The sequence below is a fragment of the Zonotrichia leucophrys genome, chromosome 7 (assembly GCF_028769735.1).
Source record: "Zonotrichia leucophrys gambelii isolate GWCS_2022_RI chromosome 7, RI_Zleu_2.0, whole genome shotgun sequence".
Taxonomy (NCBI): domain Eukaryota; kingdom Metazoa; phylum Chordata; class Aves; order Passeriformes; family Passerellidae; genus Zonotrichia; species Zonotrichia leucophrys.
The window spans coordinates 843,572-871,448 of NC_088177.1; positions in this window are offsets into that span (position 1 = coordinate 843,572).

Below are 27,877 nucleotides of genomic sequence, written 5' to 3' on the forward strand. Positions count from 1 at the left end.
CCCATTTTTCATGGCTTGTGGCATCTTCTCACTCAGGGAGCAGAGGGAATTCAGAGCACGCAAAGGGTCTGAACAGGACACTGGGGGTTAAACCCTCCCAGCAACTTCAGCCAACTGAGGCACCTTCATTACAGCAGGAGCAGCCAAAATTCCAAGGGAAACAGCTGCCAGGACTGGCCGATTGTGGTCCAAGGGCCTGGGAATGGTGGTGGATCTGGAAGGGGCATTTGTAGGACATGCAAGGCAAGCAGCTCACTGGGTTTGGGGAAGTGCAGCAGCTTTGGGAACTGTAATGCTGGGCGCTGGCAGCCAGCTGGGAACAGCCCCACTCCATCCCTGGTGCTGGGATGGCACTGGGAAGGGGCTGGGATGGCACTGGGAGCTGCCCTGCTGCTTGTCCCAGGTGGGACCATCCCCACATCATCCCTGGCACTGGGCAGGCACTGGGCTAGCACTAGCTGTCACTGGGATATCGCAGGCTGGCACTGGGGTGTCACTGGGCAGGCACTGATATCACTGGGATATCACTGGGATATCTCTGGACTGTCACTGGGATGTCACTGGCTGGCACTGGGCAGGCACTGGCTGTCACTGGGATATCTCTGGACTGTCACTGGACTGTCACTGGACTGTCACTGGACTGTCACTGGCTGGCACTGGGCAGGCACTGCTGTCACTGGGATATCACTGGGATATCTCTGGATTGTCACTGGGATGTCACTGGACTGTCACTGGGATGTCACTGGCTGGCACTGGGCAGGCACTGCTGTCACTGGGATATCTCTGGGCTGTCACTGGGATGTCACTGGGCTGTCACTGGGCTGTCACTGGGCTGTCACTGGGCAGGCACTGGGCTAGCACTAGCTGTCACTGGGATATCACAGGCTGGCATTGGGGTGTCACTGGGCAGGCACTGCTGTCACTGGGCTATCACTGGGCTGTCACAGGCTGGCAGTGGGCAGGCACTGCTGTCACTGGGATATCACTGGGATGCCCCTGGGCTGTTACAGGCTGGCACTGGGGTGTCACTGGGCTAACACTGGCTGTCACTGGGCTAGCACTGGCTGTAACTGGGATATCTCTGGGCTGTCACTGGGATGTCACAGGCTGGCACTGGAGCTGCCCTGCTGTTGTCCCATCCCGAGGGGCTCAGGCAGGACCCCCCAGCAGCAGCAGCAACAGCAGCTCCAGCGTGCTCTGCTCCAGGGGGATGGATGGACGGATGGGCTGCCAGGGTCCTCCCCCACCTCCAGCAGCAGGATTAGCAAATTGGAGCTTAATCCAAACCCCCTGTGACCCCCTGGGATTCATTAGCTGCAGGTTTCGAATTATCTCCCAGGTTAAACAAAAGAATTGGGCCTTTTTGCATATCTCGGGAAGGTGGGGATCCTCTGGAGACTGTAGATTATCTTGGTAATATTTTTTTCCTCCCCTGTACATTCCTGTAGCTGAGAAATCTCTGAAAATAATTTCTGGAACACTTACCAGGCTTACAGAGTCTGCCTGCCTTAAATAAGGATATTACACTTAATTAAGCATTGTGCCTGTGGGGCCGAGCGTGCAGGGTTCAGCTGAGAAGTCTCAGGTTATGGGAATTTATCCTTCAATGCGACGGCTTCAGCAACTTTTTGGATTCAGGCTGTTGGCTGGTGAGGAAATCTAAGATGTTTTGAGAGGGAAAAAATTACTGATCTGATGTAAAAAATTATTGTATTGCTGCGTTGGAAGTGCTGCGAGCCACGGGGCTGTTTAGTCATGCTCAGATGAAGGCTGAAGCGTTGCCTTTATCCTCGCCACAAAAAGAGGATTATTATTTTTAAAATGGTGATTTTTTTTTCTTCCTTTCCCCCCCTCCACAATTTCAAATTAGGCTTTGATCGTGCAGCAGCACAAACGGAGCCCCTCTGCCGGAGCTATTTATCTTCTGAAAGGAAAAAAAATAAAATAAAAAAACAAAAATAAAAAAGGAGCGGGAAGGAAAAGAGAGAGGGAGGAGAAAAAAAAATAAAAAAAATCCCCCAAAGTTTGACTGACACTAATTTCCCGAACAAGATCCCCTGGAAAGTGCAGTTTATGTGGTGAGATGATAAGAGGCAGGGTTTGTGCTGTCCCCTCGGTGAGGGCTGTCTGCTGTCAGCTGGCAGAGGGAGATGCGCGCGCTCAGATGCCAGCGCGGGGAACAGGAGCTGTCACCAGCAGTGTAATGTGCTGTGTATTATCACTCACTCTGATCCGGGGGCCCGCGCTCTGTCAGCTCCTGAGACTGTACAAGTCAACACAAATAAAACTGAGGAGGCAAATGATAATGTCTGAGATAGATCCAGGCTCATTCTCGCCATTGCTTTTTATTCAAACCTTAGAGATGACATGATGTGAAAAATGAGCCTGTGTCTAGTTCAGTGCCCATTAGTGTGTGAGCACATTATCTTCCACTTTTCACATTGAATCTCCCTGTACATCCCGTGGCAGCTGCAGCTCTGCAGCCCGGCAGCTCTGGGGGCAAACGCTGCCCCTGCAGGGGTGCCCAGCTTGGAGCATCCCTCCTTCCTGCCCAGGGGCAGCAGCAGGGCTGGCCTGGCTCCTCTGCGTCCAGCCAGGATCCCTGTGTGGCTCTGGAATGTCCCAGGACTCCTCAGCAGTGCTTGGATCACCCTTTGCTGCTGTGGGATAGCTGGGGCTGATTTCCTTCCTCACCATCCTCATCACCCCAGCCCTGCTGTGCCTTCCTCCCCACGGGGAGCAGGGCTGGGCTGGCTCCTCTGCACCCAGGCAGGGTCCCCATGAGGCTCTGGAATGTCCCAGGACTCCCCACCAGTGCTTGCACCCCATTGCCCCTAAGGAGAATGGAAGGGGCAATGGGGTTCAGATTGAGATCGCTAGGAGTAAGGCTGGTATCGGGGTTGTGATGAATAAGATTGGAGAGGATGTTGATGGTCAAATAGGCTCTTTGATAAATAGTTTTACTCCATCTGCTAGAGGTTGTAGAAGCCCCAAAGGGCCAAAAATGTTTGGGCCCTTTCAGCCTTGTATGTAGGTTATGATTTTGCGTTCTACTGGCGTAAGGAAGGCTACTGCGACTTGATTGGGAGGGCATAGGAGAGGGCTATGATGAGGTTAATTAGGAGGGGGTGGTTGGTCATTTGAGGAGGTTTGGGTTAAGCTAGGGAGAGGATTTGAACCTCTGAGTTAAAGGACTTAAGCCTTTTGCATTTTCCGAGCTCTGCCACGCTAGCTAGTCCTTTTCTTGGACGTGGTGTGGTGTGATAGCCTTTTGTGGTTTAGTTGGTTTCATTACTTAAGGCGAAGCCTTGCTTGTGGTATTGGTGTGCCATTGAAAAAAGTGCTTGGATCAGCCTTTTCTGCTGTGGGATAGCCGGGGCTGGTTTCCTTCCTCACCATCCTCATCATCCCAGCCCTGCTGTCCCTCCCTCCCCAGGAGGCTCCTCTGCACCCAGAGCTCTCCAGGTGGCTCTGGAATCCCTCAGGACACTTCTACAGGGCTGGAGAGACCCATGCTGCTCTGGGATAACTGAGGGCTGCCTTCCTCCCCTCCTGCTCCTCCATCCTCATCACCCCAACCACTCTGTCCTTGCCCATCACAGGGCCCTGAGCTAGCACAGAGCCATCCCTGCCCTTCCCCTGGGGGTGAATCCATCCCTTCCCCTCCTCTCCCTGCTCCTGGGGCCAGCCCAGGTGACAATGCCAGCACAGGTGACAATGCCAGCACAGGTGACAATGCCAGCACAGGTGACAATGACAGGACAGATGCCCCTCAGCACAGGAGCTGCCAGGGCCCTTGGGAGCCCCCAAAACCCCGTGAGGAACTCAGCTGGGCACAGGAATCACCTTCCCGAGGAGCTTCCAGCACAGCTGCTGACACCATCAGCACCCGAGTAAAATTCCTATTACTCTCCTGTATAACCTTTAATTACCCCCACCACCCCAAAAATATCCCTCAATTACCTCGCAGGCAGAATTATGCATATTTTTAAAGTTCTCCCAGGGATATAACACTAAACGTTGGGTTGTTATGGTTCAGTGGTTTAAATTACAGTGTACTTAATTAAAACAGCATAAAAAGCTGTCAGTATTCCATATAATTTGAGAGACTTTGATTAGTGATTTCTTTCTTTTACTGTTAGAGCACACTCAGCTTGGCCATTAGGTTGTCATTTACCAGCACCTTGATGCTGCAGCCATCATCTCACAGCACTGGGGGAAGAAAAGAAGGTAAACAAATGACACTTCCCAGCCAAAGGAGTGACAAGCAGAGAGCAGCTGCCCTGAAGGAGGAGGGGAAACGGTTTGGGAGGTGGGATTTGGGATGGGAGATGTGGGAATGAGTCCTGATGGGGCTGTGCTGCCAGGGGGAGAGAGCTGGGCCAGGGCAGCGGTGGGAGGTGGAAGGAGGGAGGGAAGGAAGAGCTGGGATTCCTTCCTCCAGAGCTGGGAATTCTCCTCCACAGCTGGGAATTCTCCTCCAGGAGCGGTGGGGATGCTGTGCTGGGCTCCCTGGGCTGTGCAGGCAAAGCAGCAAAGCCCCACAGGCACAGGGGCTGCAGATGGGTTGGGGGTGGGAGGGAACAGAAATCCCATCCTGTGCCACCCCTGCCATGGTGGCACACCTTACCTTGTCCCGTGGTGCTCCAACCTGGCCTTGGGCATTCCAGAGATCCGGGGGCATCCCCAGCCTCTCTGGGAACCCCATCCCAGCCAGGAATTATTCCCAATCTCCCACCCATCCCTGCCCTCTTCCAGTTTAAAACCATTACCCCTGTCCCATCACTCTCTGCCCATATAAAAAGTCACTCCCCCTGATTTCCATCAGCCCCATTTTTTTATTTCTGTGGGAGCACACTCAGTGCTGCAGAGTCTGGGACAGCTCCACCATCCCTGGTGTTCTGTCCCTCCCAAACCCCCAGGTTTTATTTCCAGGATTTATTTCTTTGGGAAGAAAAGCTGTTCCCCTCCCCAGCAGAATCCCAGAAGGGTTTGGGGTGGAAGGGACCATAAAGACCCCTCAGTTCCAAGCCCCTGCTGTGGGCAGGGGAGCTTGGAGTTCCCTGGAGCAGCTGCAGCATCCCCTGGGAGCTGAGGGATGCTGAGGGAGGCGTTGCACTGCCAGGTCACCGTGCTTAGGGAGGCTTTTGAACGTAATCCATGTTTATTTATAAACCAGTGATGTGACAGTGCTCACGCTGGGAACATCTATATTTTTCATCAAGGCTTTTTATTATGGCCAAACACGAAATCATAACTGTGAACAGGAAAATCCTGTTTAGCCACGGGCTAAACATCTCAGCCACACTCAGAGCCGCAGTTCCCTCTCCACATTATCGGCCTAAACAAATATTTTTTAAAATACACTCAGAGCAGAGCAGATGCTGGGGATTCACAATGGTTTTTTCCAGCTCAGAGGGTTCTCAAAGCTATTTGCTGGCTGGGAATGTGCAGATTCATTCAGGCTTGCTTGAAAAATTATCCTGTTTGTAAGTAATGACTTGCTGGTAATTGTTATCTCCTTGGAACTCAGGCACCTCAACCTGTGCTCATCCAGGGGCTGAGCCTGCCACTAATGGGGCTTTATTTATCTCCTGGTTGGGCTTTTGCAAAAATGTGGCACCTGAGGAAAATACAGCCCAGCTGTCCTGTGTGCCACAGGCAGAGCTGGGGCTGGATCTGCCCTGATTTAGGAGCAGGAGCCACCAGCTCCAGGGGCATGAGGGCTTTGGGAATTGTTCCCTGTGGCTCAAGGTTTGTGTTCAGGGGGTTTGGCCAGCCTGGGGTGCTGATCCAGGATGCTGCCAGCAATCCTGAGATGGTCAGTGGGGATTAGAGTGGCTGAGGGAGCCGGGCAGGGCCTGCAGAATCCCCGAGGGAGCCGGGCAGGGGCCGCAGAATCCCTGAGGGAGCCGGGCAGGGCCTGCAGAATCCCTGAGGGAGCCGGGCAGGGGCCGCACAATCCCTGAGGGAGCCGGGCAGGGGCCGCACAATCCCTGAGGGAGCCGGGCAGGGGCCGCACAATCCCTGAGGGAGCCGGGCAGGGGCCGCACAATCCCTGAGGGAGCCGGGCAGGGCTCACCTGGAGCACAGGAGGATCCCCAGGGATCTTTTCCCTCTCTGCAATTCCCTGCCAGGAGGGCACAGCCGGGCGGGTCGGGCTCTGCTCCCAGGGAACAGGGACAGGAGCAGAGGGAGCGGCCTCAGGCCGGCCCAGGGCAGCTCAGGGTGGGCCCAGCAGGAATTTCCCCATGCAAAGGGGGCTCAGGCACTGGAGCTGCCCAGGGAGGTTTGCAGTGCCCATCCCTGGGGGTGTCCCAGCAATTCTGGAGGTGGCACTCAGAGCTCTGGGCTGAGGTTAATTCCTTTAGAACCCAGGATTCTGACTGTGTTCTAAAGGAATTAACCCTTCCTGCTCCTCACCTTTTCCTGTAATGATTCCCACAGCAACCCAAGCAGGTCATGGTTGCTTGGCAGAGGTTTGCACCTGGGGATGCTGAAAATGAGGCAGTTGAGAGGCAGAGCCCTCCAGCAGCATTTCCTTCAACCCTCCATGCTCCTCTCCCTATTTCATCCTTAATTCCCAAGTCCCTAATTGTTCTTCCCAAGTTCCTTCTCTCCAGAGAAAACGAGGAACACAAATTTTCACCTCCTCACCACAATTACCCTGAAAGGCCCAACTCCTCCATCGCTGTGGGTTTCCTCTCTGTCCTGGCCCATGGGCCTGCGCCTTTCCCAGTGCCCCTGGAATTCCCAATGTCCCTGGATTTCCCAATGTCCCTGGATTTCCCAGAGCCCCTGGAATTCCCAGTACACCTGGATTTCCCAGTGCCCCTTGGAGCCCTGGCCCTGCCCTGGCTGTCCCGGCTGGGCAGCACCTCTGGAATTCTCCTCCCCCCAGCATCCAGCAGGGCAAATTCCTTCACAGACTCCTTCTCCAGATTGCCAATTCCCTGCACAGATGGCTCTGCAGGAGCCTGTGTGGGAGAAGAGTGGCTTTTTAAGCCAATTAAACAGAAACCTTGTCCAAGAAGGCTTCTGGAAGTGCTGGTGCCTGTGAATTCCTGACGTCCTGGGCTCCGTGCTGCCAGGGCTGCTCCTCCCTAGCAGGAGAGGGAGGGATGGGCACCATTTCCTTGCTTTAAGGTCACCGTTGATTTTGAACAGTTTTTAATTTTTTTTTTTTTTTATTTAAAGCAAAACTCCGGAAAGAACTTCCAGCTCAGGAACGTTGTGGAGTGTTTTAGATATCCAGAGAGAAGCTGTTTGTCATCTCTGCCCAGGAATCCACCTTCCAGCCTGGCCCTCAGCATGAAAGGCAAGCCATGATTTGTAGTAAGAGACATGAGAGGAAGGGAAAGAGAGAGTAAAAGGTGTTAAATGACACCCAAAGGGGGAAATCCTGGTTTTCTCCTCTTATTTTCCTTCTTCTTCCTCCTTTCTTTTCCTCTTCTTTTCCCCTCCTTTTCCTCTCTTTCCCCCCTCTTTCCCCCCTCTTTTCCTTCTCTTTCCCCCCTCTTTCCCCCTCATTTCCCTCTCTTTTTCCCCTCCTTTTCCCCTCTTTTTCCCCCATTTTTCCTCTCTCCCCCCCCTTTTTCCCCCTCCTTTCCCCTCTTTTTCCCCTTCTCTCTCCTCTTCTTTCCTCCTTTCTTTCCTTTCCAGCATCCTCCTCTCCCTCTCCCTTTTCCCCACTCTTTTCCCCCTTTCCCTTTATCCCTTTTCCCTCTTTCCCCATTCATTCCTTGCCTGGTGCCCCCATTCCTTGCCTCCCGCCCCTATCCCATATTTGGGGTGCTGTTTGTCCCTTCCTCAGTGAAATTGCTCACGATTAGGATGGAAAGCACAACCCTGGCATTGGGAATGGTGCTAAAACCCTTCCCAAAGCCCTTCAGCCCTTTCCCCCTGGATTTGGGCAGGGAATTGTTGGCCTTGCGGGCAAAGGGGAGCACAGAATTCCCTGTTTTTCGGAATTCCGGGATTTTCAGTGCCGCACATCCCGGGTGGTGCCAGGCGTTTCCAAGGGAAGGAGCAGGAGAGGAGCAAACACAGCATGGAACCGCTCGGGAATGAGGCAAACACAGCCGGGAGAGCGGGATGAGGCAAATATTGGATCAGCACAAACACTGCGAGCACGGCCGGGCGGGAGGGGAGCGGGATGGAGATGAGCAGGAGGGGACGTCCTGCAGCCCCACCGCTGTCCCTGTGCCACCGCTGTCCCTGTGCCACCGCTGTCCCTGTGCCACCGCTGTCCCTGTGCCACTGCTGTCCCTGTGCCACCGCTGTCCCTGTGCCACCGCTGTCCCTGTGCCACCGCTGTCCCTGTGCCACCACTGTCCCTGTGCCACCGCTGTCCCTGTGACACCGCTGTCCCTGTGCCACTGCTGTCCCTGTGCCACCAGGCTCGGGGACCGCAGATATTGGGGTGTGGCACCCAAGGGAATGGGAGCGCTACTCCTAAATCTCTGCATCCAGCAGAGGAATTCCTGTTTTTATCTGCACAGCCCAGGGGTGCTGGGATCTCTGGGGGAGCTGGGATTGGGAATTCATTGGATGGGAGCTTATCCCAAACACGGTCACAAAGGTCTTCCCCATCTGTCAGTGGGATAATGGGATGGGATAGGATGGGATCAGTGGGATGGGATGGGATCCATGGGATGGGATGGGATTGTTTATTGTTTATTTCTTTTTATATCTTATTTTATATTTTATATTTTTATTTTATTTTATATTTTGTTTTAATTTTTATATATTATTTTTATTTTATTTTATTTTATTTTATTTTATTTTATTTTATTTTATTTTATTTTATTTTATTTTATTTTATTTTATTTTATTTTATTTTATTTTTATTCCTGCCCTGGCAGGTGCTCAGTGCCTCCAGCAGCTTTAAGCAGCCGGTTCCTCCATCACCCAGCGCTCCCCTGGGGATGGCAATGAGGTTTTCCCTCATTCCTGACCCAGCGTTTCCTGGGATATCCCACTCCCAGGATCCTGCCAGGGCTCAGCAGCTCCTCCCAAAGCCCTCCCCTCGTGCTCTGGATGGGATTAACGGGATGAACTTCATGGATGGATGGGATTACACCGGGACAGGGGCACCCCGAGGCTGCACAGGCTTAGGAAGGATTCCCAAGGGGAAAGCGAGCACTAAACAAGTCTGATATTTGGAGAAGATGTTTGGGGAAAAAAAGGGAGACTCAGGAGAGGAGGCTGGGGAACATTCCCAAAGGGCAGGAGGATGGAAAACAAGTGGGATGTTAGAGGAGCTCGGTTCTGCTAATCAGACACTTCTCCCCTTTAAAAAAAGTTCTTTTCTCCCAAGAATTTTCAAAGAGAGGAGGAGTTTAGTGTGAATATTGCTGTGCAGGAGGAATGCAGGAACAAAACTCGGTAAATGTTAAAATCTCCCTTATTTTCCATAGAGAATTTGACTTCTTTTAATACAGACTCCAGTGGGTGTGAGTCCTTCCTTATGCTCTCCCAGGGGGTTTGAAGGGTGGGGAATATCTATTCGTAATGGGGAGCAGCTCCCATTTGTGTTGGAATTGGGGCAGAGGGGAAGTTTGCTCCTGTGGTCAGTGCAAGGAGAAAAAAGATTTTCACCCTCCTGGTGCCTCTGGTTGCCTTTGCCACACTTGGGATCCAGATTTTGGGTCTCAACCTCAGAAATTAATGATCTGTCAGGGAATAAATTCCTAAATAATGGCTGGTGTACCCTAAAAATGTGCTGAAAGTTCAGGAGGGCTGCAGACAACTGAGCAGAGATTGTGAAATTCAGAATAAATCCCTGAGGTTTGCAGGGCACACAGAGAGTTCTCCATGACCCCAGCAAATTCATCTGTCCCAAACAAAAACACAACAGGAAAACAGGCTGAAAAAAGAGGATTTTGGGGCACACTTTGAAAAATTTTGCCACTGAGAAGGATTGAGAGCCAGCTGTGATTGCCTAGAGCCATTTTTCACTGAGAGGAAAATGCCAGGGCTCTTTGTGCAGGTGGGGATGTCCTGGAAGGGAAATCTATGGATCCGTGGGCATCCTCTGACCTTCCTCAGTGCACCTGGCACAGGCCACAGCAATGCCATTAAAAGTAGTCAGGTGAGAGACAAATTCCCAGGCAGAGCCATCAGCTCCCGGGATTTAAACGAGCCCAACACGGTGGCTGCCTCTCAGCTGCCCAAATTAGCCTAATAAGCTGCATCTCCCCATAAATCTCGCTTCTCTTTAATGAGGACATCCCTGGAAAGCTGAAGGCATGAAACTTTCAGGGCTGGGTTCTGTGGGAAGAAGAGGCAGGATGGAAAACCTCCCCGGGAAGGTTTGGATAAAGGTTTGAGCAACTCCAAAGTGGGAAAGATCTGCAGGAGGGGCTGGGAGAGAAGGAGAAATTGCTGCTGGATTTATCAGGCTGCAATCATCCCCCAGTATTCCTGAGGATCAACGGGCAGGAATCCTTCCCAGCCAAAATAAAGGCAGCATGGCAGAGTTGCCTTTGCCACGGGGGTTATTGCTGGCTGTGATAAATTCCCAACATCCAGCAGGGAAAAACCCCAGCAGCAGGGCTGGAAGTGGGGAGTGGGAGGTGCTGGAAGTGCTGGGGACGTTTCCTCCCGGCCCAGCCTCATTATGCCACGGGCAGAATGTAAAACAGAGGCTGGGGAAATGTCTCATTAAGGATTTCCCGGCTCGTTCAGGGCTGGAATAATGAAAAATGCAGGAGAACCTCTGGCTCGCTGGGTGGGGGTGGCAGGAGCAGCACTTTGGCATGTGGGGAGGTGAATTCCTGGGGCTGGGAGGGGGACAGGGCTGGAAATGTTGGGGTTCATTGGGGATTTTACAGCAGGAGGATTGAATCTGGCTCAGGCACAGCATCCCTGAGGCTGGAAAAGCCCTGTGGGATCATCAAATCCCACCTTGTCCCCAGCCCGGAGCCCTGAGTGCCACCTGAGTGCCATCACCAAATCCCACCTTGTCCCCAGCCCAGAGCCCTGAGTGCCACCTCCAGGGACACCCCCAGGGATGGGCACCCCAAACTTCCCTTGCCAATGTTCCCCAACCCCCTGGGCCTGGAATTCTTGGCCCTGTTTGGTCTCTGTGAGCAGGGGCTGGGGATGCTGCAGGGAAGCTGCCAGGACTCAGGTTCTCCGGGCAGAAAAGCCAATTCTTAATTCACAAAGTTCTTATTTCTAGGAAACAGCAGAAGGCACGGTGGCTAACAACACCCTGACACTGGGTTTACTGCCCTGTAAATGGCCAGGGTGTGTGTCTGTCAATTCTCTCTATTTTTGGTTAGTTCACACGTTTTGTTCCCTGATTCCCAAGGGACAGATTTCCTGTTTATTACAGGTGCATTTATATTTCTTACCAGAGCAGTTTGTTGTGCTAACTGCTTCCACTCTCATGGTTTTCACATGGGAGGTTCCAAGCTGGCTGCTGGCTTAGCCAGAGCAGCAGGGCCTGAACCACATTTTATAAAGCCTTTCTTTATGATATCTCTACTTGTGTGCAATGTGGGATAACCACAAACTTCCCCTATCTGTTTCTATTCCTTCTGGATCCATCCAAACACAAATTCCCCTGGGAGCTGGCAGTGTTTCCAACTTCCAGAATAGCTGAATTATTCTGAAATGTTTTGTTATTTGAAGTATTTTGAATGCTCAGAATATTTTGATTTTAAGTATTTTTGATGCTTGAAATATTTTTGATGCTTGAAATGTTTTTGATGCCTGAAATATTTTCTTGCTTGAAATATTTTGGTGTTGAACCAAAAAATCTGATTGAAAATTTCCTTCCTTTCTTTCAGGGGGTTGAGTTCCGACAGTGACAATCCAGGTTGGAAATTGGATCCAATATTTTATCCATCCACTGAGAAAATAAAGTGAAATTTGGAGATTTGGGGATGTCCTGGAGTGATAGGAATGGTCCCTGGATTTTTTTCAGCCCTGGATGTGAAACACCTGATCAGAACCCCTCTGAGGCTGTAGGAAATCTGATTTCCCGGAGGGATGAGTGATCTCCAGGGATGTTTGAACCTGGATTTCCAGGTGTGGGGATGAAGGATGCCCGGGTACCTCCTCCTCCGTTGGAGAGGGCGGCTGGAAAAGGGATCTCGAACATCTCCCTGGCCGGAGGCACCCGCAGCACCTTCGGGATGAACTTCTGGAGCCTCGGGAAGGGGTATCAGCACAGAATTCCTGCCTTTTCCCCAATTCCCCACAAAACTACCCTGCAACACCACCTAGTGCTGCCGGGCCGCGCGGCGGGGCAGACCCCGGTCCCAAATCCCGCTGGGAAAGGCTCGGGGGGAGAATTCCCTGGAAAATGGATGGGAATTCCAATTTCCATCCCAAAATCCCGCTGGGAAAGGCTCCGGGGGATGGAATTCCTTCGGGAATGGGTGGGAGCTGCCAGCCGGGAACACCGGGACAGGGAAAGCCGGGAGCTCCCGGGGCTGGCTGTGCCCTGGGGACCCGGGAAAGGATTATTATTATTATCATTATTATCATTATTATCATTATTATCATTAGTAGTAGTAGTAGTAGTATTACTATTATTGTGCAATGATTCTTATTATTGATCATTATAATATTGAGATATACTATTGTATTATATTTATATTATAGATGCATTTTATATCTATATTATATATAAATATATAATGCATAAATGCATACAATATCTATATTATATACAAATATATAATGTATAAATTATTCTTGGATAAACTTTTATGTTAATAACAGCAATAATAATTTTTACATACAATGAAATATAATGTATACAATATTTATTATATATAAATATATAATGTATAAACGATTGTTGGATAAACTTGTGTTAATAATAATAGCAGCAATAATAATAATTTAATAATAATTTTTACATACCACTATATATAATGTATATCGTATCTATATTATATAAAAATATACAATGTATAAAGTATTCTTGGATAAACTTTTATGTTAATAATAATAACAGCAATAACAATAATTTTTACGTACCACTATATATAATGTACATAATATCTATATGAGATAAAGATATATAATATATAAATTATTATTGGATAATTTTTATGTTAATAACAGCAATAATAATATTTGTTCTATACCCTTTTATATCATGTATATCACATCTAAATAATATATAAATATATAATGTATAAATTATTATTGTATACATTTTTGTGTTAATAATAATTACAGCAATAATAATAATTATGAGATATGGAAAGTTGGCTTTGTTTTCAATGCTGAAATATCAATATCACTTGAAGGATCCTGCAGGAGCAGGATCTAAACAGGACTGGGATTGGGAAGGGGTAAGATCAAGTGTTGGATTTTTAGATAAGTTGCATTTTTAAGGTGAGCGTAATGTTTTAGGTGAGGTGTATTTTTTAATACACCTCACGTAGGGATTTACACCCTAGGATAAATTTGGGGGTTTTTGATGTGAGTGCATTTCTTTAATTTTGTTTTTAGGCTAAGTTCATTTCCTTAGGCTATGTCTATTTTTTTTTCAGGTAAATGCATTTTTAAGGATAAATTGGTTTACCAAGGAGAGTGCACTTGTTCAGGGTCAGACTAAATTTGCAGGAAGGTTTTGCAAGCACCTCCTGCTTCCAATTCCAACCCACAAAGGGGAAAAAGAAGAGGAAAAGGAATAAAAAACTGGCCCCACACAGGGGCTGAAAAATGAATCCCAGGATCCCAGAGGCTGGAAGAGTGCTCGAAGGTAACAGAGTCCCAGCTGTCCCCAGCCCTGAGTGCCACCTCCAGAATTGCTGGGACACCCCCAGGGATGGGCACTGCAAACCCCCCTGGGCAGCTCCAGTCCCTGAGCCCCCTTTGCATGGGGAAATTCCTGCTGGGCCCACCCTGAGCTGCCCTGGGCCGGCCTGAGGCCGCTCCCTCTGCTCCTGTCCCTGTTCCTGGGTGATCCCAAATCCCCCTGGCTGTGCCCCTTGTGCAGAGCCACAGGGTCCCCCTGATCCCCTTCTCTCCAGGATCTCTCCCCTGTCCCTGCAGGAAGGAGCTCCCCAGGCACCCCCAGGCTCTGGGGTTTGCTCTCTGAGCCTGGCCCTGACAGCTCTGTCACGGGGGACAGACAGCAGCCCTGATTCGAGCTGAAGTCTCCTCTCTGATGGCAGCAGGCTCCAAAGCAGATGCTGATCATCAAGACAATCAAATCAAGCTGCTGAGATGTGAGCCTGTGGGACGGGCAGACACGTTGGGCTGTGTGAGCAGCCCTGGCATTTATTGCACTCACTCCAGGCTGCCCGGCCTCCACAACCTTTTCCACACAGATTATTTTGGGGCTGGGCAAAATCACTGTGAAGAGAGAGGCTGCTGCTCTGGGAGGGCCTGAGCCAGCCCTGAGCTGCTTTAATCTGCTCTGACAGATTGCACTCAGCAGCTGCCTCCCAACTGCAGGGGACAAATGATGCTCCCAAAGTGGCCAAAGTGTCCATGGGCTGTCCCTGGAGTGTCCCTGGGCCAGACTCTGTGCAATGAACCGGCAAATTCTGGGAAAAAAACCCACGTTCCAGGAGATCAGGAATGTCCATCACACCTGTAGCTGGGAAAACCCAGCCAAAAATGGTTGGATGTGTCCCAGGCCAGCCTGGATGGGCTTGGAGCAGCCTGGGACAGTGGGAAATGTCCCAGCCCATGGCAGCGGTGGGATGGGATGGACTTTCAGCCTTCCAACCCAAATATTTTAGCATTCTGTTATTCTTATCCTTGGATTATTTTTTAAAACATTTTAAGGTGGGTTTAGGAGTCCAAACCATTCGCCATTACCAGATGGACTTTGTGGCTGGACCTCAAAACTTCCTGTACCTGTCAGGGATCTCCAGGAATGAGAGATCAAAGCACAGCACTGAGGGTTTGCAGCTCCTCCTATAACAGAAAAAATTCCTGTACCTGGCAGAGATTCTGGGAATGGCAGAGGGAATCCCAAACCCCAGCCCTGGGATCTGTCAGGGATTGCAGGAATGGGAAAGGGAATCCCAAATCCCAGCCCTGGGATCTGTCAGGGATTGCAGGAATGGGAAAGGGAATCCCAAATCCCAGCCCTGGGATCTGTCAGGGATTCTGGGAATGGCAGAGAGAATCCCAAATCCCAGCCCTGAGGATCTGTCAGGGATTCTGGGAATGGGAAAGGGAATCCCAAATCCCAGCCCTGGATTCTGTCAGGGATTGCAGGAATGGGAAAGGGAATCCCAAATCCCAGCCCTGAGGATCTGCAGCTGCCCAGGTGGGGCTGACCCGGTCAGGGTGGGGCTGACCCAGCCCAGGTGGTTCTTATCCCTATTTTTATTTGTTTTTTAACATTCCTGGGCAGGGAATTTGCTGCTGCTGCAGGGAGTTGTGCCCTTGGTGCTCGGTAAGCCTTTCCTAAACTGGGTCTGAAGCTGGGAAAGGGAAAGGGAATGGGAATGGTTCTGGAGCTGGTGGTTTGGAACTCTGCTCTGGCTCTGGAAGTACTCCTGCATTCAGTGGCACTTGCGTCTTGCTGTTATTTACTCTCTGAAGGGAAACTGCTCGTTTGGGTTTTATTTTTAGTGAAGTTTGGGATAATTTGTCCCAAAAGTGTGAACTGAGTGCACACAGGAGGTCTGGACTGAGCAGGGGCAGTGCTGTGAGTCCCTGTTTGGGCCACAAAATGGAAGGAGTTGGATGATTTTTTACATTTATTACTGCTTCAGATAAATTGCAGAGTAGCCAAGTAATCAAAAAATCCCACATTTTTATTAAGGTAAAAAAATAGGAGTTTCATTTGGGGGAGGAGGGTGTGCTGGGTTTTCTTCCTTTTTTTGTTAGTGATTTTGTTTTGCTTTGTTTTTTGTTTGTTTGATTGTTTTGGGTTTTGAGGGTTTTTCCTTGAATTGTGGTTGAACCTGAAATGACAACCCCAAACCTGCAGCTGCCTTCACTTGCAGCCCTTCAGCTGAAGTCAAACCACATCTCTGCTCTTGTCTTTGGCACCTCTGCAGTCACAGGCTCAGATAAAACTGAACAGCCTCAGTGATTTGAGATGAGCTGGCAGGAAAGGTTTATTTAAATTAATTATTATTAATTAAATAAATAAGCAAACCATCCTCTGGCTGCGGACAGTGAGCTTGGAGCTGGAGTTTGCTGGGAAACACAGAAAGGGACATGGGGTTGAACTGCAGGATTGCTTTTGAAGTTTTAGATGATTTGCTTTAAGGCATTTACAGCATGGTGGGGCAAAAGCTGATAGGCCAAAAATGCTTATAGTGTCCTGTAATTAGGAAATATTTGGTTTCTGATTGTGATGGTGTGAATTACAACATCTGTATTGTCTCCCCCCTTCTCATGAGACTGGAAATGGAGTAAAAGTTTTTAAAACACCTAGGCAGTCACTGCATTTTTCTGGTTTATCCCCTTTTCTAATTCATTTCCAGGGACTTAAAATGGGCTCAAATGCTGAGCCTCAATGTCTTGATACCAACCAAAATATTCCAGGAAAAAACCCAGCTGGAAATAATTGCTATAATTTCTAATTCTGTGATTTTGTGAATGATGCAGCTGCACTGCCTGGCGCTGTCTGGAAGGGTTGGAATTTGGGATGGAATATTGTGCCCTTTTGGGATGGAATACTGTGCCCTTTTGGGATGGAATATTGTGACTTTTGGGATGGAATATTGTGACTTTTGGGATGGAATCCTGTGCCCTTTTGGGACTGTCTGTGTCAGGGTGGGGCCATCCCCAGTGCCCTTTTTTGTCCATCCCCGAGGCCTTTTTGGGGCCATCCCTGCTCCTATTTGGGACCATCCTCTGGGGCCCTTTTGGGCCCATTCCTGGCTCCATTTTGAGACCATTCCCAGGCCCTTTTGGGAGCATCCTCGGTTCCCTTTTGGGACCGTCCCTGCTCCCATTTGGGATCATCCCAGCCCGGGTTCTGCTGCAGCTCCCGATCCAGCTCGGGGGGATAAATGAGGAGCTGGAGGAGCGGCTGCCGCTGATGAGGGCCAGCTCCGCGGGAATGTTAATTGCTGTAATTGGCTCGCGGTTGCCATGGCGATGGCAGGGCGCTCCGCCGGGGCTGCCACGGGCGAGGGGGGTTTGTTCCCTGCATCCTCCCTGGATCCTCATTCCTGGAAAAAAATAAAAACCCCCACGTCCCTGCGACTCGTGCCTGGATCTGGGGATGCGCTGCCTGTGGCAAGACACGGATAGTCCATGGATATTCCATGGATATCCCAGAGATATTCCATGGATATTTTATGGATATTCCAGAGATATCCCATGGATATTCCATAGATATCCCATGGATATTCCGGGTGTATTCATTGCCGTGCGTGATCCTCTGCTGTGCCTCTGTACGTCCTCTCTCCAAGGGCTCCCAAAAATGGCACTGGTGAAGGGTGGTGGAATTTAATTGACATCTGTAGGAATAATTTCCCGGCTGATCCAGATGGGATTTGGGATTTTTAGGAGCTAGCAGCAATCACATTCCTGGAATAAGGAATTGCAAGCTGCACAGAGAATCCACCCCTGCCTTCCTCAGGGTTTATTTTTGGAGGATCCCAGCTCAGGTATTCCTGTTGTGGAGGAGCCTTCAGGAATTTCAAGCTTTTACACTAAAAGGACAATTTTGGGAAGTTCTCGAGGATGTGTCACTTTTCCTAAGTGAGGATTCCTGTGTCCAATCCCCCATTTCCTCCCTTAGTCCCCCCCTATTATTTTGAAGCAGAACAAAGTTTCTAACGGAGAGCAGAGAGCTGCCAGAGGCCCTTCCACGTTTCCAGTGACAATAATTCCCTGCCCAGCTCAGCCGGGATCAATCCATCCGTGGCCATTCCTTCCCTGCAGCCCAGAGCAAGTGGGGGAGTTAAAAATAAATTATTTGGGAAGGTCTGAGCAAAGCTGGGCATGGCTGAGGTGCCCCTGCCTGGCGCAGAAGGAGAATTTGGATGTGCAGCATTCCTGGAGCTCAGGGATCACAGCTGATCCATTTGTGACCAGGAAAGCCCATCAATAAATCCCGTGCTGGAAGGATCCTTTCCCCCCTCCTTTTCCAGGATTTCCAGGGTGATGTGCTGGATCCAGCCCCGCTCCCTTTTCCCTCCCTGGCTCGCAGGGAAGCTCTGGCCAGCGGGGAGAGCCACGGGCCCGGCTAATCACAGTCCCAGCTGCGGCAATTCCTTGGAAAATCAGGAAAATCAGGGAAGGGTCACTGGAGCAGGAGCAGTTCTGCCCTTTCTGGGCTGTTGTGGCTGGGATTGGGGTCGGGATCCCGCAGGAGCAGCCCTGGCCTGGCACAGCCCTCCCTGAGAGGTTGTTTATTGTCCATAAACAACCCAATTTTTATTTTCCGATTTTAAAGAGCAGGGGCTGGGGTGGTTTGAAGGGCACTGGATCGTTTTCCCTGCAGGCAGAGCGCCAGCCATGCTGGGAAAGGGGAAAAGTTCTGTTGGGGCTGTGTTGCCCAGCCAGGGTTAAATCCTCGCGGATCCTCTGGAACAGAAAGCGAAACCCCGAGCTCGGGGTGGATCCCGGTTGTGATGGGAATGCAGGTCCGGGAGCAGCGAGGGATGGCGGGTTGGTCCTTCCCAGGGTTGGTTATTCCCGGGTTGGTCCTTCCCGGGGTTGCTCATTCCGGGGTTGGTTATCCCCCGGGGTTGGTTATTCCGGGATTGGTTTCCGGTTGGTCTTCCGGGGTTGATTATTCCGGAGTTGGTTATTCCCGGGGTTGCTCATTCCGGGGTTGGTTATCCCCCGGGGTTGGTTATTCCGGGGGTGGATTATTCCCGGAGTGGGTTATTCCGGGGTTGGTTATTCCGGGGTTGGTTATTCCGGGGTTGGTTATCCCCCGGGTTGGCCATTCCGGGGGTGGGTTATTCCCGGGGTTGGCTATTCCAGGGGTTGGTTATTCCTGGGTTGGTTATTCCCGCAGGGATCCCGCAGAGGCAGCGCCGTGCGGGGCTGGAGCAGCTCCTGCCGCCCCTTCCCGGCCTGCCACCCTGCTCTGAGTGTTCAAATTAATGACTAAAAGAAGGAATTTAGGCAGAGATTTCCGTTTGAAGTCTCCCTCGCCGTGCTGAGCTCTGCAGGGACATTCCCATCACAAAAAAGCATCCCTGGAAGAGGCACCTTTATTTCTCCTGGCAGCGCAGTTGTTAGCCCAGTGACAATCTCCTTTTGCCGTTCTGCTCTCAGACAGTGACAATAAATCCGAGCTCCGGGGCTTTTCCTCCGATGATTCCTCCCGAATCCGGGCTGGATCTGCTCCCCGTGCCAGGAGCTCGGCTCTAGCCCGGGTTTTCCTTCACGGGAGCAGCCTCGGGCAGGAATTTTTCTCTCCCCTCTCCAGCTCCATCATTCCTAAGTTTATTCCAAAGATTTAACTCCGCGCTGTCCCCCGTCCCATCCACCAGCTGCAAGCGGCGGTGCTGCGGGATCAGATCCCAAATTCCAGCCCAAAACACACAAAGGAAAGAAAACCCATCCCAAAGGAATGCCCAGCCTGGGGAAAGCCGGGAACGCGGCTGAGCGGCTCCGGGATGGAGGGAAGGGGACAGAGCCTTGATTTAAAATCCCTGTGAAACCGCAGGGCTGGGGTGCCGAGAGGCTTTGGGAGCGTTGTGTGCTCGGGAATATTTGTGTGTTTTCGCTTTGGGAAAAGAGGGATTGGTGCCGCTGCTGCCGAATTCCCGCTGGAAGCAGCGGGATCAGCGCGGGGCTCCCCGAGCCCAGCCGGGAAGGCATCCCTGTGTAATTGGGACTTTTTGTTTTGTTTTCTCCAAGGGAATAATCGCCCTGATTGTTCCGGGAGGGCAGGAAAAGGGTGGTGGTGGCAGCGGTGGGAACAAAGCTGGAATGGGATTCATCCTCCCGGGAAAAGGGGCTCAGCCCGCCGGGCTGGGTGCTCTCCTGAAAGAATTCCTTTTTTTTTCTTTTTTTTTTTTTCTTTATTATTAATAGAAATGCCAGTTAATTTGATTTATAATCCGGAGTGTTAATGGAAGAGAATCGTAAAGCAGCCAGCTCGGGGAGCTCGCCGTGCAGCTCCTCTTTAATTAGCCCCGAGCTGCCGGACAATTCCGAGCCCCGAAGCCCCGAAAATCCAACCCCGCTCTGTCCAGCACCCAAATCAAACTTTTCCTTCCCGACGATCAGAACAGAACCCTCTGTTGTGGAGGGTTCGGTTTGTTTGGTAGGTTTTGTTATTTTTTCCCCGGTAATTTTATTTTCTCTCCAGCACGGCGGCTGCCAGAAGCCAGCAATGAGCAATGTTTGAAGGGGCAAAAGCGCTGGCTGTAAATGTGCACAATATTCCACATTATATACATGTCATTCCTGAGCACTGTTGGAACGAGGCAGTGTCAAATCTGGATGACAGATTGAGGTGAAAGCTGGGAAGGGAGAGCCTGGGAAGGAACAGCCCTGACTGAGGCAGGCACCCTATAGAATTTATCCTGCAGGCTATGAGGAACCGGTTCCACCGCGGAGAGCGGCGCAGGAGGGATAATTGTCACTAATTTGGGGCTGGGCAGCCGCCGGTCTCACAATGCCACCTAGTGCTGCTGGCCGAGGCCCCAGAGCCTGACCCCAGAATCGGGACCTGGCCACGGGTCCCTAAATCCCAAACCTGACCCCAAACCCGGGACCTGGCCACGGGTCCCCAGAGCCCAAACCTGACCCCAAAACCGGGACCTGGCCACGGGTCCCTAAATCCCAAACCTGACCCCAAAACCGGGACCTGGCCACGGGTCCCTAAATCCCAAACCTGACCCCAAAACTGGGACCTGGCCACGGGTCCCCAGAGCCCAAATCTGACCCCAAAAGCGGGACCTGTCCCCAAAGCCTGGCCCGACCCCGAAATCAGGACCTGATCCCAGAACCCAGCCCGATCCCAAAATTGGGGTCTGGCCCTGGGTCCACAAATCCCAAACCCGACCCTAAAACTGGGACCTGGCCCCGGGTCTCCAAATCCCAAACCCGACCCCAAAATAGGGGCCTGGCCCCGGGTCTCCAAATTCCAAACCCGACCCCAAAATGGGATTTGACCCTGGGTCCCCAAAGCCTGGCCCCAACCCCAAAATGGGGTCTGACACTGGGTCCCCAATTCCCAGCCCCGACCCCAAAATCGGGACCTGTCCCCAGAGTCCAACCCCGACCCCAAAATCGGGACCTAACCCCCGGTCCCCAAATCCCAGTTCCAACCCCAAAATCAGGACCTGTCCCCAGAACCCGGCCTGACCCCAAAATTGGGACCTGGCCCCGGGTCCCCAAATCCAAAACCCGACCCCAAAATTGGGACCTGGCCCTGGGTCCACAAATCCCAACTTCGACCTCAAAATCGGGACCTGTCCCCAAATCCCAGCCCCGACCCCGAAATGGGATTTGACCCCACGTCCCCAAATCCTAGCCCCAGTCCCAAAATTGGGACCTGTCCCCAAATCCCAGCCCCCACCCCAAACTGGGATCTGCCCCCGCCTGCCTTTCCTGAGCTGGAAAAGAAAACTCCCCTGCACGGAGTTGTTGAAAATCTGCTTTTGGGGGGTTCCCATGGGAAGGTCGTGCCACCAGGGCCGGGCATGGGTGGGATCGGGGCTGCCCGGGGCTGGGAGGCTCCAAAGGAGGGATAACGATGGAATGAGGGCTCAGGTGCCATTGGGGTGGCTGCTCCCCTTCATTTGGGGCTGGCAGGAAGGAATTACCACAGGAGTAAGCAAAGGCAAGCTGCAACCTGAGAGCTGCACAGGGCTGGGCATCCAAGGTTTATATTTCTCATTATTTTTAAAAATTAGCTTAGATTATCTGATTTTTTTTTTTTTAATTTATTTGCTCCCACTCAGTGCTGGAAACTTTCTGATAAAGCATCCAGGCTGCACAGAGCTGGAAACCAGCAATGAGCTCCCGTGGGAGATGGAGAGGCTCCTGTGCCTCCAAGGAGGAGCATCAACACCATCCCTGGGGCAGTAAATTCCAGGGGAACATTCCCAAAGTGAACCTGGGTGCAGGTGGGAGCCAGGATCTGACATCCCGGCCTCCAGGGCCAACCATGTCCTTCTTCTGGGGTGGATTTTGGGAGCAGAGTGGAAACTCCGAGCTTTCAGTCATTTTTTAATTTTCAGTTTTTAACAGAAGTCGTGATTCTCAAATGCCTTGAAAATCTGGGAAACAACTTTGGGTTTGTTTTGGTTTTTCAGTGGGAGTTTTTTTGGTTGGGTTTTTTTTTTGGTTGGTGTTTTTTTGGTTTTTTGGGTTTTTTGTTGTTGTTGTTGGGGTTTTCTTTGCCTAAATCTGTAGCATCTGAAGCAAATATTCCGTCAGAAATACATCATGGATCTCAGGAAGGGTTTTACACTCCAATACTTTTCCATATGGAGGAATCCGGGAAATTTATTTGGGATTATTTTTTTGGTGCTGTTTCCCTTTCCCTGCACATTTTGGGCCTGGGACACAAATCCAGGGATGCTCCAGGGTTTGGGGGCAGAGCTGGGCAGCTCGGAGGGTTTTCCTGGGAAACCTGCCTGGCTTTTGTCAGAAGGAGCAACAAAAAACCAGCAGGTCCTTGCAGCGTGGTTCTATCGCTCCCAGCTGGCAAAAAGGACCCATTTAAAAAATAATAATTAAAAATCTGAGGAGCCCTGTGAGGAGCAGCCGTTCCTGAGCTCCCTGGAGCTCTTGCTGCCCGTGTGTGCTGCCGAGCTCCAGCAGGGGAAATTGGGAACTGTTCACAACTGGGGCACTGGGTTCAAAGGGATGTTCCTGGCAGGAATGAATCCTGGTGCTCTGGATACATCCCAGAGAAATTTTAGCTTGGAGGAGCTGGGAACAGCCGGAAATCAGGGGTCGTGTTGTTATTTTTTATTAATTTGTGGAGACATCCAGAGGTGCTGCTTCCTCGGAGAGGGAAGGATGATCAAATCCTGAAATGGTTTGGGGTGGAAGGGACAGGAAGGACCATCCCACCCACCCTGCCATGGCAGGGACATTTCCACTGTCCCAGGATGTGCCAGCCTGACCTGGGCACTGCCAGGGATCCACAGCTGCTCTGGGAATCTGTGCCAGGGCCTCACTGCCCACACAGGGAAGGATTCCTTCCCAATATCCTGATATCCCATCCGTCCCTGTGGATCTGGGAATTTACTGATCCCTGCAGGTCTGGGAATTCACTGATTCCTGGGGACTTGTGAATTCACTGATTCCTGGGGATCCGTTAATTCCCTGACTGCTGGGATCCATGAACTCACTGATTCCTGCAGATCAGTGAATTCCCTGATTCCTGGGATCCATGGATTCACTGATCCCTGGGGATCCATGAATTTATTGATTCCTGGGCATTTGTGAATTCACTAATTGCTGGGATCCATGGATTCACTGATTCCTGGGGATCTATTAATTCACCCATCCCTGGGGATCCATGAATGTATTGATCCCTGGGATCCGTGAATTTATTGATTCCTGGGCATTTGTGAATTCACTAATTGCTGGGATCCATGGATTCCGTTTGCCCAGTGCCGAGACCTGGATCTGCAATTCCTTCCTTTGGGATCAGAGTGATGCCCAGCACTGGGATCAGCACACAGGGTGTGCTGGGGAGGCTGCTGTGGGACTGGGGTGGGCGCTTCCCATGGGATATCTGCCCCCATCCCGGGATATCTGCCCCCATCCCGGGATATCTGCCCCCATCAAGCGTTATTGAACTCTGGGGAGCAGCCCCGCTTTTCCCCACAGGGATATCTCTTCCTGGCCTCCATGAATTCCCATAAAAGCGATCCTGAAGGACGCTGGGGCTGGAGGGAGCGGGGCTGAGCCTGAGCCCGCATTCCTGGGGCTGCAGCTCCATCTACCAGCGGCTCCGGGAACGGCCTGGGATGCGGGATATGGGATGTGGGATATGGGATATGAGATATGGAATGTGGGATGCGGGACGCGGGATATGGGATGTGGGATAGGGGATGTGGGATGAGTGATATGGGATGAGGGATGTGGAATGCAGGATATGAGATGCGGGATATGAGATGTGGGATATGGGATGCAGGATGTGGGATATGGGGTGCGGGATAGGAGATATGAGATATGGGATAAGGAATATGAGATGTGGGATGAGAGATGTAGGATATGGGTTATGGGATGTGGAATATGGGATGTGGGATAGGAGAGGTGGGATGAGTGATAGGATATGGGATGGGGGATATGGGATGCAGGATATAGGATACAGGATATGAGATGCAGGATATGGGATGTGGAATGCAGGATGTGGGATATGGGATGCGGGATATAGGATACAGGATATGGGATGTGAAATATGGATAGGGCATGTGGGATGCAGGATATGGGATATGGCATGCAGAATGCATGTAGGATATGGGATATGGGATGTCGCATGTGGGATATGGGATGCAGGATATGGGATATGGCATGCAGAATGCATGTAGGATATGGGATATGGGATGTCGCATGTGGGATATGGGATGCAGGATATGGGATACAGCCTGGCCACCCCAGCGCGCCTCCACCTCCATCCTCCTCCCTGCAGAGCTCATCACCCACCTCTCTGGGACCACAAACACCTCGAATTAATCGAGATCTCCTTCCTTTAGCCCTTTTCCAGCTCCATCCCCGTTCTCTGGCGCACCAGGCTGTGCTGGGCAGGACCGAGCCCTGGACCTTTGCTAAGGAATTTCGGAAGGATTTTCCTCCCGCCTGTGGGAAGAGGCGCTCAAAGCCCTTTTCCTGCCCATCACAAGTGTCAAGTGTTGGCTGTCTCTAGTGATGTAATTAACGCCCCTAATTAGGGGCAGGAGCGGATCCCCAGCGGACCAAGGGGGATAACAAAGCCCTGAATTTCTGGGGGGCTGAAGGACAGCCTGACCCGGCCGAGCTCGGCACTCCTTGTCCCCTTTGGAATAAGGCCGGCTCGGGGAGGCACTGCCACCCTCTGTACACCGAATTTCAGCCAAATACCCACTCGTTATCCGCTCGGTGCCTTTGTCGGGGGCAGCTGATTGCAGCTCGCTCGTTAATTGACGTTGATTAGCAGAGTTTGATAGCACGGGCACCTTTCTGCTGCTGCTGGGGCTCGCTGGTTCCAGCGAGCGCCGGCACTGTGGGGAAATGCTTCCCTCTAGTGCTGCAGGCCGGGCTGTGTCTGGAATTGAACATTCCATCTTTGCCAAGGCGCAGGGCTCGATTTGGGGCGTTTTGGGGTGATTTGGAGGGTGCAGGGTGGGGCTGCGGATTCCCTGGTCGGGCTGGGGCTCCTTGGAGCGAACCCCTCGCCCTGCAGGGATGGGCAGTGAGGGAGGCTCGGGGGAGACTCCCCAAAATTAACTGCCCCAAAATTAACAGGCAGGGGAAACCTGGGCTGTGGGAATCGCTGTTCTGCTCCAGATGAGCTTTGTGGGAATCCACAAAATCAGAGGGTTTGGGAAAGCTGCAAAAGGCAGGCCTCAGAGACAGCAGAACTGTGAGCAGAGCCAAGCAGCAGCCATGAGATCGGTCAGCAGAAAAATTATGTAGAATGTAGAAAAGCAAGGGCAAATAGAACAATGGTCTGTGTATTAACGCTTGTCTAGAATAACTCTCTAAGCTGCAGAAAAGTTTATCTAGCAAGATATTAGGAACGTTAAAGCTTAATACTGGAGCTCTGTGCATTGTGTTTGAAGGCTCACAAGCAGGTATTGTATTGGAAATAATCAAGCATTGTTTAACCAAAGGCACCTGTGCTTATAGTGGTTGGATGGAACTGCTGTCAATGTGCTTTTGCTTTGTGTGATTGGTCAAAAAAACTTATAAAGTGAGTTGTAGCATTAAGTTCTTGGTCTGCTGCCTGGGATGTGAGCTGGTGGCACCTTCCCATTGTCATCACCATGGAATGAGACTGATGCTGAGAATCAAACAGATCAAGGCACGTTCCCAGCAGTCCCGTCCCATTTGTGATTTGTACAGAGCCCCCAACCATTGATGAGCTTCTCCCTGGGGACACAGGGCTGGCCCTGGGGCTGGGGGCTCCTGCTGCCCCTGGGAGTGGAGCCCACCCAGGGCTGCTCTTGGAGGGAAACTGAGCTCTCCCGAATTTCCACCCAGTTCTGGATGGAAACAACCCCTAAAAACTCAGCCCAGGGCTGGGCTTGACCCCCTTGAGGTGGTGCTGAACATCCCCACCTGGGACTGCTCCCAAACCTCCCCAAAATGCTGAAATTCATGTGGGAATTGGGAAAAACAGCAAAGGAGATGCTCATGGATGGCTGCAGAGTGAAGGTTTCCTGCCATTAATTCCCAAAGTTATTCCTCATACAGCATGAAAAGCTCTGCTCTGGCAGCACTCTACTGAAGTGTCTCAAATGTGCATTTAATTTGGATTTAATAACACCATTTTTCCCTCAGAAAACTCCGTCAATTATTGAAAGCATTTCTTGAGGTTTAGCAATTATTTAAGAGGTACATTTACAGTAAAGTAATTAACTCAAATGGCATCGTTGTGGAAATGGTGTATTTCAAACAAATTTCAATATTTGTTCGCCAGAGAAAATATTTTCTCCTGCTCTAATTTGATCATCTCCCAGGCATTGTCTGGAAAAGTTTTTGGTCTCATTCAGCAGCTTGCTGGGGAGTTTTGATGGGGATGTGATAACAGGAAATTGCTTTAAAGGGGGGAATGGCTCCAGCTGTGTCCAGCCACTCAGGGATTCTTCCTAAGCTGCTTGTTGGGTTTTCCTTAGAGAAAAAAATCAATTATAGGAGAAAGTCACGGGTTCTCAGATTGTTTTGGGTTGGAAGGATTTTAAATCCCATCCCAGCCCAGCCCTGCCATGGCAGGGACACCTCCCACTGTCCCAGGCTGCTCCCAGCCCCAATATCCAACCTGGTCTGGGACATTTCCAGCGATCCAGGGGCAGCCACAGCTGCTCTGGGAATTTCCAGCCAGGAATTCCCAATTCCCAATGTCCCATCCAGCCCTGCCCTCTCCTCTCCCCTGGGCAGCAATTTCCTTTCCCTGGGGAAAAGAAACAAACCCTTGGATTTGTTTAATCCCAGTAAGAACCCTTGGAGACCCCAGGGAGCGGCACAGGAGGGAGAAACCCCTGGGAAAGCAGCCATGGAGTGACCTGTGAGGGACATTAAAGTGATCCCACTCCAACACGGGGCAGGGACATCCCTATGTTTGTGATTATTCCTCAGATATTCCTCGTTTTCCATTTGTGATTATTCTTCAGATATTCCTGAATTAACTCCTCATTTCTCCTCCTCCTGCTGTCCTCACTCTCAGGCATCTTCTGCTCACTTAGAAGAAACAGAATTAAATGGGTGCCCAAGACATTGTCACCAAGACAGCCTGGGACTGCACGGCTGGGGATGCTGAGCTCCCTGCTGGAATGTGAAGGCAAGCCCTGAGCTGCAGCTGCAGTGACACAGCCCCAGAGCTCAGGTGAGTGCTGGGATGAGCAGGTGAGGAAACTCAGCATTGCCTCTGGAATGGGGGCTGGGGTGGCCCAGGTGGAAATCACAATGAATGTGTGCCCAGGGATTGCCAGGATAACAAAAACCTGGGATGAGACTTGCAGGAGCCCCCTGCCAGAGACCACAAAGAGTTCCTGATCCATGGAAGGTGATGTGCTGGAGTTCTGGTTGCTGAGAATTTCAGGCTTTCTGTGCTGGGAATTTCAGATTTCTGTGCTGGCAGGTACTGACCCCCAGGAGAACACTGCATTGACCTGAGGCTGTGGAGAAGCTTCCAGAACGGAATGGTGGAACTGGGATTGTGGGTGTGGAGTTGGATAGAAGTGTGTGATATCACAGGGTGGGAAACTCAGAGTTTAAGGGTTTAGAATATGGTAATGTATATAGAGCAAGGTGGAGGGTTTGGGGTGGAGGCTGGTCCTTCTTCTTCACCTTC